Source organism: Anarrhichthys ocellatus, unplaced genomic scaffold (assembly GCF_004355925.1).
Source record: "Anarrhichthys ocellatus isolate YVR2014 unplaced genomic scaffold, GSC_Weel_1.0 scaffold47, whole genome shotgun sequence".
Classification (NCBI taxonomy): domain Eukaryota; kingdom Metazoa; phylum Chordata; class Actinopteri; order Perciformes; family Anarhichadidae; genus Anarrhichthys; species Anarrhichthys ocellatus.
In genome coordinates, this window is record NW_022280077.1 from 1,686,838 (window position 1) to 1,702,286 (window position 15,449).

Consider the following 15,449-nt stretch of genomic DNA (forward strand, 5'->3'; position numbering starts at 1 on the left):
ACTTCATCTCAAGGATGCAATACACCAAATAAACTTTGCATTTCATCTGAATCAATTATCCATTGGTCTCCATTCATCAACAATGACATTGGTGTTAGGAGAGTAAACCCACCTGTTAAAAGATAGAGAAGAGAAGATTTGAAAAGTGTTTTCAACACAACCAAAGAATCCCAACAATGCAACAAGAAGTACGACAAATCATCAGTTCAATTTATTTCTCATATTTATCGGCTAATTCCCTCCCCATCTATAAATTTCAGTTTGTACTTTCCGATTGCATCACAAGGGGGAGACAGACGCCTTTGTTTCTAGTGAAATCCTCTGCTTCAGCACTCCATGCTCTCTACACCCATCCAGTGGTCAAACAGCATAAATGTCCCTGTCAGCTGAAAGATACAAACTGACTGCCAGACTCAGGTATATAAAAGTCAACAAAGCAATGCAACGAAATACATAAATGTGAACAAACAGAAACATCTCAAGAATACATTTTTAAGTCACAGAATTTCTTTTCATTTTGTTATGGACAGAATGAGCAGACACACATAACTTCTTCCACTCTTCTTTTAGATATTCTTGTTTTTAGAATCAGCTTGGCTAGTGGTAACAGATTAATCTGCATACTGAATTTATTTTCTCCTTTTTTTTCTTACACACAACTGAAAGATCATTTAAGACCCCAAACCACACATGTCATTCCAAGACATGCCAGATAGAGCAGTGAGAAGATGAAGTTCAGACTCTGCTGTCAAATATCTCCTCAATGAAAAAGACATTGGCCAAGCGAGCTTGAAAGGCAAAGCAAAGGGCTGTTTAAAGAAGATTTTGATTGCTGACTTTTTGAAACTACAGACAGCCCCCTAATCTGCAAGCTAAATATACCAATTTGATTATGATACTCAGAGTGATGAAAGAGAGAAGACAGGGACGCAGATAGGAAGCAGGAAAAATGTGAGTCTGGCCGTGGTGGAAGTATGTTTCTGTTCTCCAAACCGGACCTGATTTTTAAATATCTCATTTTTATCTCCTAATAGATAGATAGATTTGTAATGTGTCTGCAGACTTGGCAGTAAAGTATGTGTCCTCTCTTCACCTACGTCACCAGAATCGCTTCTGCATGTTGACAAGGAAAACAGGGAACAGAAACAAACACATGCCACAAAAGTGTAATGAATATTGAGGAGGTGGTCAGTGCCGTTGAGGTGTGTGACAACAAGGAGCTTCAACCAAAAGATCAGGTGCAACAGGTGCCTCAAACACAGACACATACAGCATATCTCAGTGTTGTGGGCGTCATTTACATCTGCGGGGGACTGGACAAGGCCAGGGGAGAGGCTCAAGGGGTGCTGAAATTATACAAGGGTTGGAGGGGTGGAAACAGAATAATATAATATACGCTTTTACAAGTGTTGAGGGTGAAGATACCATGGGAATTGGGCGTGTTTGCATGGTCCTGGAGTTCAGGGGGTCAGTAAGTGGTGAACTCTTTGGGGGCCTCACAGTGTTCCTGTGAGAACCAAAAAACAGAGTGATGTTGTTTTTCCCCCAGACACAAAAATGATCAGCGCCTTGTTAAATGAAGCTAGAGCCAAGGGGTCTCGAAGGAATTAATAAAACTACAAGGAGCCTAAACAATGTCAGACAACAATTCAAACAAGCTCACAGACAAATCAGATGCAGATAGCCAGAGATAAAGCCTCAATTGAACTCGGTGCTAACTGTGTGTGCAGTACATGCAGCCCGGGTGTGGGTGTGTGTGTGTGTGTGTGTGTGTGTGTGGTGGTCAGAGCTTTGTCTATGGGTGGCTTTTGAAACAGGAGGTGTGTGTTTTGTCTTCAATCTCAGCACTGCAGCTGTTGCTTAAAGAGTAGACAACAGTCCTGTCAAAACAACTCCAACCTCGCCTAAATAATGGGCAGCATGTCATACAGTGTATGCTGTGAATTTTTCCATAATTTACAGATGAGGACTGCTAAAGGACTGCACTGACTATTCGGTCACGATATGTTAACGTCAATGTAACTTGTCCACATTAGCGGTGGTACCAGAGCCTTAAGCACTACAGAGTTTTTATAGATAACCGAGATAAAACAGTGTGTGCCATTCGGCACGCAGTGTTTTTGAAAATGATTAAAGACAACATAGTCAGAACAAGTCATTTGCACTTGCTTGCCAAGATTATAGATGCGATTTGAAGCTAGGGTTGGTAATCTTGAGAAACTAGCGAGGGTACGCTAGATTAAAAAAATGATCCATCCGAAAAAACAAGTCCACTGTTTCCAACTCTTTTCCCATGAAAGTAACTAGCAGCAACAGCTCCAAAAGTTGCTTAATCCAGCAAGAAAGTTGCCAAGTCGGCAACACTGACAGCCCGTCCCTTCAGGCCTCCCTCCAAAGCCACTCCCCCCAAATTATCATTATGAACGTAAACAACGAGCATGGCTACTGTTAGTACTCAGACCTGTCAAGCTATCAGCTTGTGGAAGACTACGGTGTCGAGTGATGAGTGAACGGGCAGAATGCGAGCAGGCAGACAGGTAGCCTGTCCTGTCATTATATTCGGTGCTGAATGAAATGACTGGACCGGCTTATTACAGTCCTGCGACGGCCACAGATACCAGATTGTTTTGTCAGAGCTTTGGATACATTAATTGCTGTCAGGTTGAAATGAGAAGTTCAACAAAAATATGTTTGAAGATGGCAAATACTACATTCAAAGTTCAGATATCAAAATAAACTAACATTTGTTTCCTTAGCCATGAAATTTCATGTTCTTTATTGTTATGGTGAAAAAAAGCGCCTCAGGTACATGAGGGCAGGTGAACTCTACCAATACACACTTCCAGTTGTAAATCATTTATCCGAATAAAGAGGAAATGAATCAAGCCGACTAATTTTCTGAAGACAAATGGTTCTGTCAAAGTAATAAATTGCTATTTTTCACATAGAGAAAGAAGTGACACATAATAACAGCGGGGAGAAGCGGAGTGAGTCGTAATTGATGTGCATGTGTGTGTGTAAGTCCATAAGAGATCCCTGTGAGAAGCACTCGCATGGTACACTGGTCTTTATCTTTCTGCATGGCTTAAACAGAGAGCTGATTAATAGCAGTCTCCTTTCAAAGCTGATAACGGGGAGATGTTTTTAAATACATACCTGCATGTATGTGTGTGTGTGTGTATACTTGTAACACCAACACCTACATATGCTGTATCTACGGCACACAGAAATGAAAAGGTACAGCAGGAAACTGTTAAGCTAGTCCTGAAAAGCACATTTTTCACAGATATAACATCACAAGCACATAATGGGTCCATCATGAGTAACTTTGGTTCCCTCATTAAAGACAGAATGAGAAGGATTTTCCTAAAAAACAATGTATAGACTCAGAAAGATAATCTCCCTCAATCATAACTTGTGACCCACAACAAGTGTGTGGCGGTGTCTATACCTGCAGAGACCCTGCCCTCTGCCTGGGTCTTCTTATTTTGCTGTGTTCGGGACGTTTCTGGGCGATAACCTCTATGAAAACGTAGCGACCAGGTGCCAGATTGTCAGCACAAATCCAAGAAGAATCTACGAAAAATGGTGGACACATTGCCATAAAAAAAACATGTTCGTATCAACCAGCAAATCATGAAACATCTTTCAATATAATGTAGTCCAGTTCAACACCACTGCAAACTACAACCTAAATAATACACATGAGTTTAATTATTACCACTCTGACAGAGTCAAGTATCATCTTTTTAGAGGTAGAATTTATCTGTAAAAGTATATAAATATATCTAAATCAAACCGACCCTGTTTCATACAACAGCCTACTGTATTGTTCCATTAGCACTCTGAGTCTTCATCATTTCACTTTGCCTCATTTCTCTCCTGAGCTAAATCTCTCTCCAGTCCTCCCCGCTCCTTAATTACCAGTCCTCCACAGCTTCACTTCCTTCATACCTCCATACTCCCCATTCTTATCTGCTCCCACTACTTCCACTCAGCATTTCCTCCTCTCTCCAAATTCTTGAGTGCTCTCACATCCCCTTGCATCTCTTCTTACCCTCCTTTTTTTCTGCCTGTATTCTTTCGCTTCCCGTCTCTCCTCAGTGGAGATTGACCTACAAATCAGCCTGCCACAGACTACGTGGGGAGAGAGATGACAAAACAGCATTGTGGGAGGAATAAATTGTCAACTAGACCCTAAACAAACAAAAAAATAATGTGATACAGCAGGGACTGGATGAACATAGTGTAGAAACCACAAGACTGGTTGAGAAAAATAAGAAAGATAAGGCATTTCTTAACAGCGAAGTGTACTAAACTTCTGAACCTGTGTAAAAAGAGAACCGGAAATCTAGATCAGAGGAAGTTGAGGGCTCTTCAAATGTCTTGGATTCACTAAAGGACACTGAACACACAAATACATGCATGTCTGTATAGGTCCAGAGTTCCTCTCTGTCTTTGAAGGCCGGTCATGACTTTACCAGATCATGAAGCTCAGGAGACACGTGCTGCCCTCTGACTTTTCTCTGTAACTGTAGCTCCTTGTATGTTTCTTTCTGTCACAGTCAGCTCATGTCATACCTTCAGCCTTATGTCTCGTGAGCTTCATAATGGGATACGACGAGCCATCAATCAGCAGTTAAATCTACTGAGGTCACTGGGGGAATGAGATGGAAATCAAGGCTCCATGAGTTTTGAGGTGGTATTTTAGATGGTCAAGTCAAGTCAGTTTCATCAGTCAACATATGACATCTTCTGTCCTCAATTTGGAAGGAAAAACAAAACACTGCGTCCACTGAGTGTGTGTGTGTGTGTGTGTTAATATGACGGGGTTAGGTTAGACCTGCGTAGATGCATTTAAGCTGTGAGCTCACAGCAGTGAAACAGGCTCCAGACAGCAGTCTCTGATGTTGTAAGAAGTTGAGCATTTTAGAAGGTAACTTAATTTTCACACTGTTGATTATACAGTCCTAGAATTTAAATGGCTTTTAGGAATGTATTTCATGGTTAAAATTATAGTCAGTGACAGTCACTTCCCTTTATAAGATACATTTAAGGTCTCAGCCCTTGACAAACAGGCACACCGCTGTTGTGGACTAAAATGATCACACTTCCCACAGTCAAGACTAATAAATTAGAGGGACTAAAAGACAGACAGACAGACAGGTGAACGAGAAGTGTGTGTGTCAGGAGGAAATAACAACAGACTGAAATAACATCATTAAACCACACAGGGAAGTAGGAATCAACTGCATCTAACTATAGAGGAAGGAATGTCTGTCTGTCTGTCTGTCTGTCTGTCTGTTTGTTATGTGCACATGTCGGTATGTCCTTTGCATATCTCAAGCACCGTTTATCTGATCTCTTTCACACTTGGCGGCTGTATTGTTGAATTTGGTGCAATTTGGACATGCGACCCATGCAATATTAATACACTTTGAGATTCTTCTTTTGTCATTGCTGATGTTCTGACATTGTTGAATGAGAAATGGAGGGACAAAATATTGAAGCTGTCTGTGGGCACCCACAGTACAATTGTACCTCATATTTGCACAGAGACTGGACAAACCTCTATGTTTCTAAATGTATGTGTATAAACCATTGACTGTCTATAGTACAAACAATAACGTCGCTGACGTATTTATGCTTAGAATGCGTTATTTTCAGTGTTGATGGAGCATTTAAATCGATCGATCGAGCTCCACTCAAAAAAACAAGCATTTTAAAAGTTGTTTGCCTGTCATCTTGCGGACGCACCTGACAAAGCAGGTCTGTCATTTCAGCATGGGGGTCAAGGGGGCCAAGCCATCGTCCTGCTTCAAGTGGGCACATGCTACAAACGGCTTCACCACTAACGAATACAGCACAACTTAAGACAAAGAGTGACTCTTAATGTACACGATAAACTAGAACTATTAAGAGACAGACTGTAGAGGAATGATTGTAAAAGAGCAATAAAACACCAGCCCTTCCCATCCAGATCTCGCCAACTGGTGTCTGCTTCTTATTCACTTCTCACCTCATTTGAGAGGCATAAACCACACACACACACACACACACACACACACACACACACACACACACGCACACGCACACGCACACGCACACTCAACATAAAAACACACAAGCTAAGTGAACATACTGACCTTGGTTAAGGTGTGGGATGATGGGATGCTGATAGTGAAACAATTTATTTCTGCAACAAGGCAGAAACAATAGCAGACATATAGCAGATGCATTTGAGTCGGAACACTTTAAGTCGTTTCTTGCTATTCCTCTCTCTATCACTGCAATCATTTTTTTTGTCTGTTCCAAGTATTAACCCCTTCTTTCATATATCATGCCCGTCACTGACAACGAGAGGTACATCATTTGCAGCTGTAGGAATGTGTGAGGAGGATTTCGGACAGTCTCCTCCAGCTAACCCTGGCACGTGAGAATCCAGATGAGGAGAGATCTGGTGCCCACTGGATAGCAGAGGTTCACAGGCAAAACATCTAAACCAAACAATAAATTGCATGTGTTCCCTAATCTAAGATCCAGAGATGCAGGTGTGAGACAGACACACACGATTAAATGGGCAGTACATCCAAACAATACACACACCGTATTTTCTCATGTACTTCTGGTATCAAGCTATAAGGATATTCATGAGAAGTTTTGAGCTATCTGTCTCCACAGTTCTTATCGGGACTATTTCCAGAGAAGTTCCAATTAAAAATCGGTGGATTTTAAATTAAAAAAAATATATAAATCCAAATAAAAATGAAACAAATGCAATCTGCATGGATGGATGGATGGCTCAAATTTAGCTTGAAATGATGTATTTCTTTGTAATTTGGTTGAAATCACCCTTTACAGAGAAGTTCTTGATGTTGCTGACCTGAAGTAGTTTAACATCTTATCTTGTTGCAGTGATGTGTAAGTGTACTACAGGGTCTGTCAGTACACCATGACATCACAAACAGCAGTAATACACTGCCTTTCAGGCTGGTAATGTATTGAGTTAATTCTTAAATGTTGATCATTTTGGGATATGCAGAATATATCAATGTTGTTTTTTCATTTTGCCTCACCCTAAAAACATTTTTCCCATTACACATGCTTAAGTCTGGAAGTGTGCATGGTTTCCTACCAGTTGGATTTCTAAGTTGACACATTCACATTTTCCACTATTACTTCTGCAAACAAGTGCCTTCATAATGTCTGACCTATATCAAGAAATCTCTGAGAAAAGCCCTCCTCTTCATGTTGTATCAAATGCAGTAACCATAATCTCTCTCTGTCGTCTCCCTGTGTGTAGGCGGGTGTGTTTGCATTTCTCATTCCTAAATCACAGACCTATTAAAACTTCCCCCATCTGACACCATAAATTGTATCTGGACCCAGACTGTCCCCTGGGGTGGACGGTTTGGGAACGACCCGCTAAGAACAGGATGGGAACACGCAGCCCAGTGCGCAAACCTCTGACCTCAGAGAGGAATAAAATAAATCAATAAACAACTGGCCGGAAGCTCCCTCTGTTATTCCATCTGTCTGTCCAGATAAACTGAGACATTTTGTAATTTTTTACAGAAGACGTGGAAAGAGTTAGTAATTGAAAGACAAAGAGAGTCAACAGAGATAAGAGATACGAAAATCACAGAAAAACAGATGACATGATTGATGTTCTTTGGCATCGACAAAGAAGAAGCCTTAACTATTCCCCAAATATTTTGAATGTGCCAGCTTGGATTAAGTATGCTCTGTCTTCTACGTGTTGTCTTGTCTTGTTGAAGCTCTAGCATGAGGAAGATATTAAACATTCAGTACATAGCTGAACAGAAAACTATTTTTGTTGCTGCTGTTCCTCCTGATACAAATTCGAAAAATGCACTACTGTTTATGTTTTGTTATTCTTGTGTTGAAAATGGGCTACAACTGCATGAAGACCGTGTTGCATCCTGACAATAAAAGATCCTTGAATATTGCCCATTTTACAAACATTCACTCACATATAAACCATGCTTCCAGCAGTTCCCTGTCTCTTTTTGGGTGTTCAATTCCACATTCACCCTGTTGCAAACAATGTAAATACCTAAAACCTTGGCTTCTTCTCCAAATGCTTGTATTTACTGCGTATCAGAAATAACACTGGATACTTAACAGAAAGGACTGTGGTGAGGGGAGACTGATGCTATGCATGCATGATCCTCTGATGTCATCAATGTGGGACATGCCACTGACAGTCACATACTTCCACAGAATCATCTGCAGACCAGAATGGGTGCACTTACATTCAGACAACACCCACTCATGTAACTGTAACATCATGGTGAGTGTCTCTGTGAGCTGCCTGCTGAGGGTTTACCATATGTGATGTTGAGGTATGCTTGCAAGTAACAAAAAAGGGGTTCAGTGTTTGTGGTGGGAAAAAGCCTGCTGTCGTTGAGACTGACGAGACGTGATATTTGAACAAATGGACTGGTTTGTCCATACCAAACGACTGGGGGGAAAAAAAGATAGCTAATAAAAATATAGCTTGTGAAAGAAGCTCAAATCTCTCATCTCACACATGGCCAACCACTGCATGAGGAAAGCTCCAAAAGGTGTCAAACGTAGCTTTCCCAATTTCCGAAGGTGTTTCATCTACGAGACAAGCTTTTTGATGTCTTTTTTGACATGACAGCAGCGGCTGTCCAGCAGGTCTGAACTGGATCTGCTTCCTGAATATTACACAGAGGAAATAAGAGAAAGAATTGATCAAGAACGAAGGGAAGGCATGAGGGAAGTAAAGTTAAAAAGAACAAATGAAGGAAGGAAAGGTGGTGTGAAAACAGTAGGTCGAAGGGGAGATGTTAAAGAATGATTTCGGAAAAGAAGAAAGGAATAAAAGAACAAAGAAATGAATGAACGTAAGGAAAGAAGAATGTATCAAGGAAGAAGAGAGAAGATGTAGAATATAAGGAAAGTAGAGCAGAAAGAAATGAAGGAAACGAGAATTACAGCACGTCAATGTCTGCTTCCTCTCTGACTCCCACAATCAGGATCAGACACTTAAGTGGATTCGGTCCTTCTGCTCTGCGACCCAGCTCACATGTTTTTCTTGGATACATTTTTCTTGCGCTCATTTCCTGAAGAACAGCATCCCCTTCTACACGATGCCCAGGGGGGAAAATGGAGCTCAGCCTCCCTGGAGGGGGATCAGGGGTTAGGGGAGAGGCTTCGGGGTCTTCGCTTGGAGGACGAAGAGGGTCCTCAACTGGATACCCTGAGGAGGACTCGGGCCGAACAAATAAACATCTGTAGATGATGTTTACATATCTATTAGAGTGTGTTTAGATCTTCTGGCTCAAGTCAGGTCAGCTTTCTGAGTCCCCCGGGTTGGAAGAAAATGTCCGACTTCCTTGAAGACTGTCGTGGATCAGAGTGGAGATAAAATGATAGGCTGAGAGTTACAGGAAGCCATGCAGGCTACAGGTGAAACAGCCACATATGAAAAACAGCATCCAATGAAGTATTATCCATGAGAAAGTTGAAATGCTTTGTTGCCATGGAGACAAACCTCCAGCCAGATTTGTGAGAACAATATTTGAACCCTCATCATCTCCGCTGGTGCAACAGTTCCTCTGACTCATCCGCTTGAAGTTTCTCACGTTCACAGAGAGAGAGAGAGATGAAGCCGAACATCAGTCACTTCTTGTCACTTGCGTTGTTTCTCATGAAGGTTTGCTGCTCTTTGTTTAGCCATTCGGCACAGAGTGGTTTGACTGCTTTGAGACCAGTTTATATTAGAATTAATGTGTTTAGACGTTGAGCTAATATCTGCATACGCTTTCACCGAGCACGTGCACATGCATGTGCCAGAAATGTGACAGCATCCAGACCAAAGATAGAGAGAGAGCAGCTAAGGCCAGTGGTTGGATTAAAGTGTGTGTGTGTGTGTGTGTGTGTGTGTGTGTGTGTGTGTGTGTGTGTGTGTGTGAGAGAGAGATAGAGTTGTTGGAGATCAAGAATCGAGAGCGAAGGGAGGGGAGATCCCAGGCTGAGAACAGAACAGCTTGGACCTCCAGCTATATCCCAGGGGTCTCTGGGGCTCGACACCTGTGCCATTGCCTCACGTTAGAGGAATGGGACGTCTCAAGTCTGTGGTCCAAGCACATGTGTGTCTAAACAGGACACAGCTGCAGCCTGTATGTGTGTGTGAGAAAGAGCAAGAACTGGCCGGTCTCGAATGAGGTGTTGGCCTCACCTCAGAGAACAACCACCTGTGTGCCTGTATCGTGTGTCTGAGTGTATGTCTGCATGTAATGAAGTCCATCATGAGTGTGTTGCCTCTATAATCCCACAGTTACATTTATCACTGTGATTATAATGCCATTACAGCTTCCATACATTGGATCGCCCAGGGCGCAGTGACCTCCTGTTTATAAACGTCCACCAAGGAGAACTCCATTTCCCCAACAAAGCTGTTCTCTGACGTTGCACATCGCACCCAAGGGCACGGAGGTATGTATATCGACTTGGAGGGTAACAGTTTGAGAGGCCACAGGACCTACGTGAGAAAGCGTGAGAAATTTGTTTTATATTTCTTTTTTGTACTTTTCATTAGCATCTGTTGTAATGAAGAAGGTTTCACCGATAACATTCTTTTTGTATTGATAATTGATTAATCACACTTGATTTATCTCCAGCCTATGTAGTATGAGGTTGTGCTGCCTTTCTTTAATTTATAGAATTGTGAAATGAATGTCTTTGTGTCAAACAGGCAATTTAATGATATCTGAAAACCGGGTATTTTACAGACTAAACAATTAGTTGAATAAATGAGACAAGACTACGGCTGTTTTCGGTCTCTACGAGGCTACTTCACGGCTGTACATTGAGCTAAATGCTAACATCAGTATGCTAACATGCGGTCAATGGCATGCTGATGTTTAGCCGGTAATATTCACCATCTTAGTTTAGAATATTAGCATGCCAACATTTGCTAATTAGCACTAAACACCAAGTATGGCTTTTTTTTGCATGTATTTGGTGACACACCTCTAGGGAGGCTAAAATGATCAATAGATTAATGGATAGTGATAGCTTTATGTATATACTTTTCAAAATAGCATTACACAGCGTTTTACAAATAGTTAAAACAAATAAAACAACACAAAGCAATGGGGAAAAACCAGGTCTGGAATATTAGATTTATAGTCAAATAGCCAGCTGCGATCTTGGCCCTGATTAAAGTGGACTGCAGCCAGTCACATTAGTGTCAGGGATACCCATGTAATCCTTAAGGTCTCTTTCCTAATCCACCGGCCCATCCATCTAGCCCAGCTCACAGTCCAATCTTCCCAGTCTGGAAAAGTTTTTAATTTTTCCCACATAGGGATGCAATGCCCACAGCCATTCCAGCTATAGTGCAAATTCCTGGATAGTTCGAAAGGGAGCAAATCAGGGCAAATGTCCATGTATGTATAATGTTAACTGATAAAGATAAAGGCTTCTCATGTGACTATCTTGGGTATAAATGTAATTTACATCAAGTTGATATTCCTGGTTTGAGGAAGATGTAGAGGACAGTGTTTATCTTGACCTTGTCCATCGGAAAACCTTCGTCACATATAACACAACATTTCCAAAACGACTAAATTGGCAATTCCTGAGAATGAACCCTGCACTGAAAACATGTCTTTCTCAGAAAAGTGGAATAAATATAAGATGACTTAAAGGAGATCTAATTGTTTTCTCTGCAGCTGGCCCCCGATGTATGTTTCACGACAAGGCCTGATGGAGAAAACATGGTGTTGCTGTGGTGACCCACAACTCTGGTCACATTTTTCCTACAGCCCCGAGGACCTTCTTTGTCGACCATGACATTTCATGACTGCTGTCTGTAAATCCCATGTATACATCCCAGATGACGTACAGCGTTAACACCTTATTTACCCAACTTTCCTATTGCGATAACACAGAGTGGACAGATTTGATTGATGTGGAATGCATGGAGTGTGTGTGTGTGTGTTTTAAATGAGAGGGAGATGGATTGAGATGGAAACAGAAGACGTCTACAGGAGAATGGTGAAGAAAAAGTTCCAGAAATGGGGGAGGCTTGTTACGGGACATTGCCCTGTCTCTCAGTGAAAGGGGAGTCCCATGAGGCAACAATCTCCCAGCCACAACATGAAACAGAATATTTCAGGCTTATTCTACTCATCTTGATCTCGTTTGTCCTTGTTACACTCAACTCCATGTGCTCTGGCTGATGCTAACACAGGCAGGCTGCAGATAGTAACACAAGGCCAGTGTCTACCGCCCTAATCCACACAATGTTGCACACATACTGGACTACTGACTGACTGTACTGTCAGGAGCAAAGTGTAACTAATCTCTTTCCTGCTGAAAAGTGGACAAGGTCATGACAACAACATAAAGGTCATTGAATTACATTCTGGGATATAAAATGACAAAATTCAAATTACATTTATTGAAATGTATTAAACTATATACAAGCATATCTGTCCAATCACTTAATAGTTCTACAAGCACCCCCCCTCTTATGCTTCATTCACATCAAATTTTCGCATTGCGTTACTTGTGGGATCATTTGTGGTTATTTGCGTCATTCGCGCCAGAGAGGAGTGGCTTATCTCCATTGAAACAGATATCAATTGAGCCATTTATAGCTGCCATCAACCAGCTGTATGAACCCAAAATAAACAGATTTTGCTGTGATTTAATTGCAATAAACGGATAAAAAAGGCGACAAGCAAATAACTTTAAAAAATGCTTGTTTTCTCAATGGAGCTCTGATCGATCAGTGCTAGGCTATGCTAACATTATAGCACATCCATCCACACTCAAAATAACATCATCTAGGTGTAAGTATGACAGCTTTGTTTTCATTATTTGTACCATATGGTTTATACACATACATTTGGACACATAGTTTCGTCTCGTCTAATATGACGTATCTGGGTGCCCACCTATGGCTACAATATTTTTTTCCTGATTCAACAACGGCAGGACGTCAGTGATGACATGAGGAGCATCTCAACGCTGACAGGCTTTCGCGACACAGCGTCACGCAAATTTCTCGCCCGAGGCGAATTTTGTGTTTTTCACGTTATTTATGTCGTGTCATGCGTGCCACCCGCCGCAAATTCACATTTACTCGCGTCCATTCCCATCTTTGTATGCAATCTACTCGCGTGAAAAATTCGCGCCTCGTTTGGTGTGAACACAGCATAAGTTACTGTTGTGCTGCTGAATCTTTCCATACATATAAAGATTTCAATGTTAACTTAAAATTCTTAGCAATGTTTTTAACAGTCTTTGATTTCAGCCAAAGGCATACAAAAGCAGCTTCTTAATTCTAACAAGCTAGCTAATTAAGCTAATGTTGACTTAGTTGGTCAAAAATGCAGTCTCAGACAAATTTTCTAATGATTGTAGCTGACTAGTTTAGGGTCAATATTCTCTTCCATCACTGCAGGTACTTTATAATTACTACATTTTTAGTGAAATGATAAACCCATATATGTGTGTGTTCCCCAATGTTTGTATATATATGTGTGAGTAAAAGTGCTTGAATGTCTTTTAAAAGAAAAGAGTTGCTTCTTTGTCTGCAACAACAATAGTCCTCTTGTTCCTCAAGCAGCACCCATCATCTTTAAATGTGAGAGGGAGCGACTTTTATAGGCTCTTAAAGCCTGACCACAGCTGGCTGCAGGACGGTGGGTCAAACGCTTCTTGGACAGAAACGGAAATAAAGAGCAAAGATACGGGGAAAATAACTTCTGTTCATTGTAGAGGCCGGCGAACATGCCGAACACGCCATTGGATAAATATGATGTGATCTTGTGATGTTCATTTAATAGATGATGGTGGACAATTTTGTGTCTGAGAGCTGCAACGCATGTGTCCGACTTTTTGTTTGCTCTCCTTCAACATTCAAAGGTGCTTTGATATACTTTTTTTCTAGTAACAATGGAAGTAAAGATTATGTATATTGTTTAAGGGGTCACTCATAGTGATGAACAAAAAGTAAATAATCACTGCAGATCTCCTAATCTCTACGTATCATTTTAAAAACTTAAGCACATTGTTTTTGTTTTACTTTGCTTAACTTTCTGTTCTAATTAAATCCCATCATATCATCAAAGTTCCCAGACAGCTGTTATTATTATTTTTTTATTCCTTTTTTCCCAAGACCAAATGTCTGACAAACTTATCAGCTAAATGGCCAGATATATTTCAAGGGAGTTGGTGGAGACCAAACCAGAGATAAAAGAAAAGTGAATATTGGATTTACACTCATTAAGGGAAGAGAAACTTGGCTGTAAATAAATGTTGCATTATGTATGTTACATGGGTAAATAGGCAACTGGTTGTAACCAATGCTATTTCTTCCAGATTTTGCCTGATACATCGTGCATTAACACAAACAAACAGCTGGTCTATTTGCCTAAACCTCTCCCAAAATATTTCCAATTGCTCCACAGCTTGACAGCTGGAGGGCGGAACTTTTGTCTCCCCCCTCTGGTAGCGAGAGTAATTACCAATATGGAAGAAACGAGTAAGGAAGCAGGAACTAGGAGCATGGTGGCAGTTGTGGCAAAAAAATCGTAAGAAGCAGGAGTGGATGCTCCGGATAAAAAAAGGGTGTTCAGAAGAAGGATTAAAGTAAAAAAAAAAATAAAACACTGCTGGGGGTGGGAGAGATCCGGCAAGCTCACCTGCAGGCATACAAGCACCAGTATGAAAGAATAGGCGATAGGCTTAATCAGCAATGTGTGAACTTGTTTGGTAAGGGTTTGAATGAAACAGGAATTCCATACAGGACAAAGCCAGACTGTGACCCTTACTGAATTCCATTTTCCAACAATCTTTGGAAAAGAAAATCTTCCTGTCAAGAGTTTTAGTGATAGCAGCAGGTTTTTGCTTCCCTTCCCTTCACTAACACACACATTTTTCTTTATATAATTGCTCCACAGTTGGTAGTTCCTCCCTAATAGAGCCTGTCAAGATCAAGGTCAATAGAGAGGGAATACAGGGATGGATGAGTCTCCTGATTGCAGGTTTGGATTGAGGGGCTGACAGAATGAAAACTGCCACTACGCATCATGTCTTCTACTGATATGTGAAGCTACAACACGCCCCGAATACAAACGAGCATGTTATCAGTAAATCAGTTTACTAACTTATCTCTCCTCCTCTACTGACAGACAATTAGTTTCTATCAGAAAATAAGATACATCCTGTTACTGATGGTGATGCAGCTCTAATCAGAAAAGTTCAACCTGATTTAAGTTCACAAATTAGGAAGAGGTTATTTTATTCACAAAATAGTTCATATTGACTGTTTTCAGGCCAAGATGTCTGCTTCGATCACTACTGCCAGTTGAAAATAATATGCATATGAAAAGGTTTTCAGGGACTAAGAAGAAAACATTTTTGCTTCACCATGAATGTCC

The 15,449-nt window shown here is 41.0% G+C and overlaps 1 protein-coding gene across 2 annotated transcripts in view; it reads right to left on the reverse strand.

Annotated features, from left to right (window-relative positions):
• col4a2 (collagen, type IV, alpha 2) overlaps positions 1-15,449 on the reverse strand; it is a 59,883-nt gene that overhangs the window by 19,156 nt on the left and 25,278 nt on the right. The window lies entirely within an intron of this gene.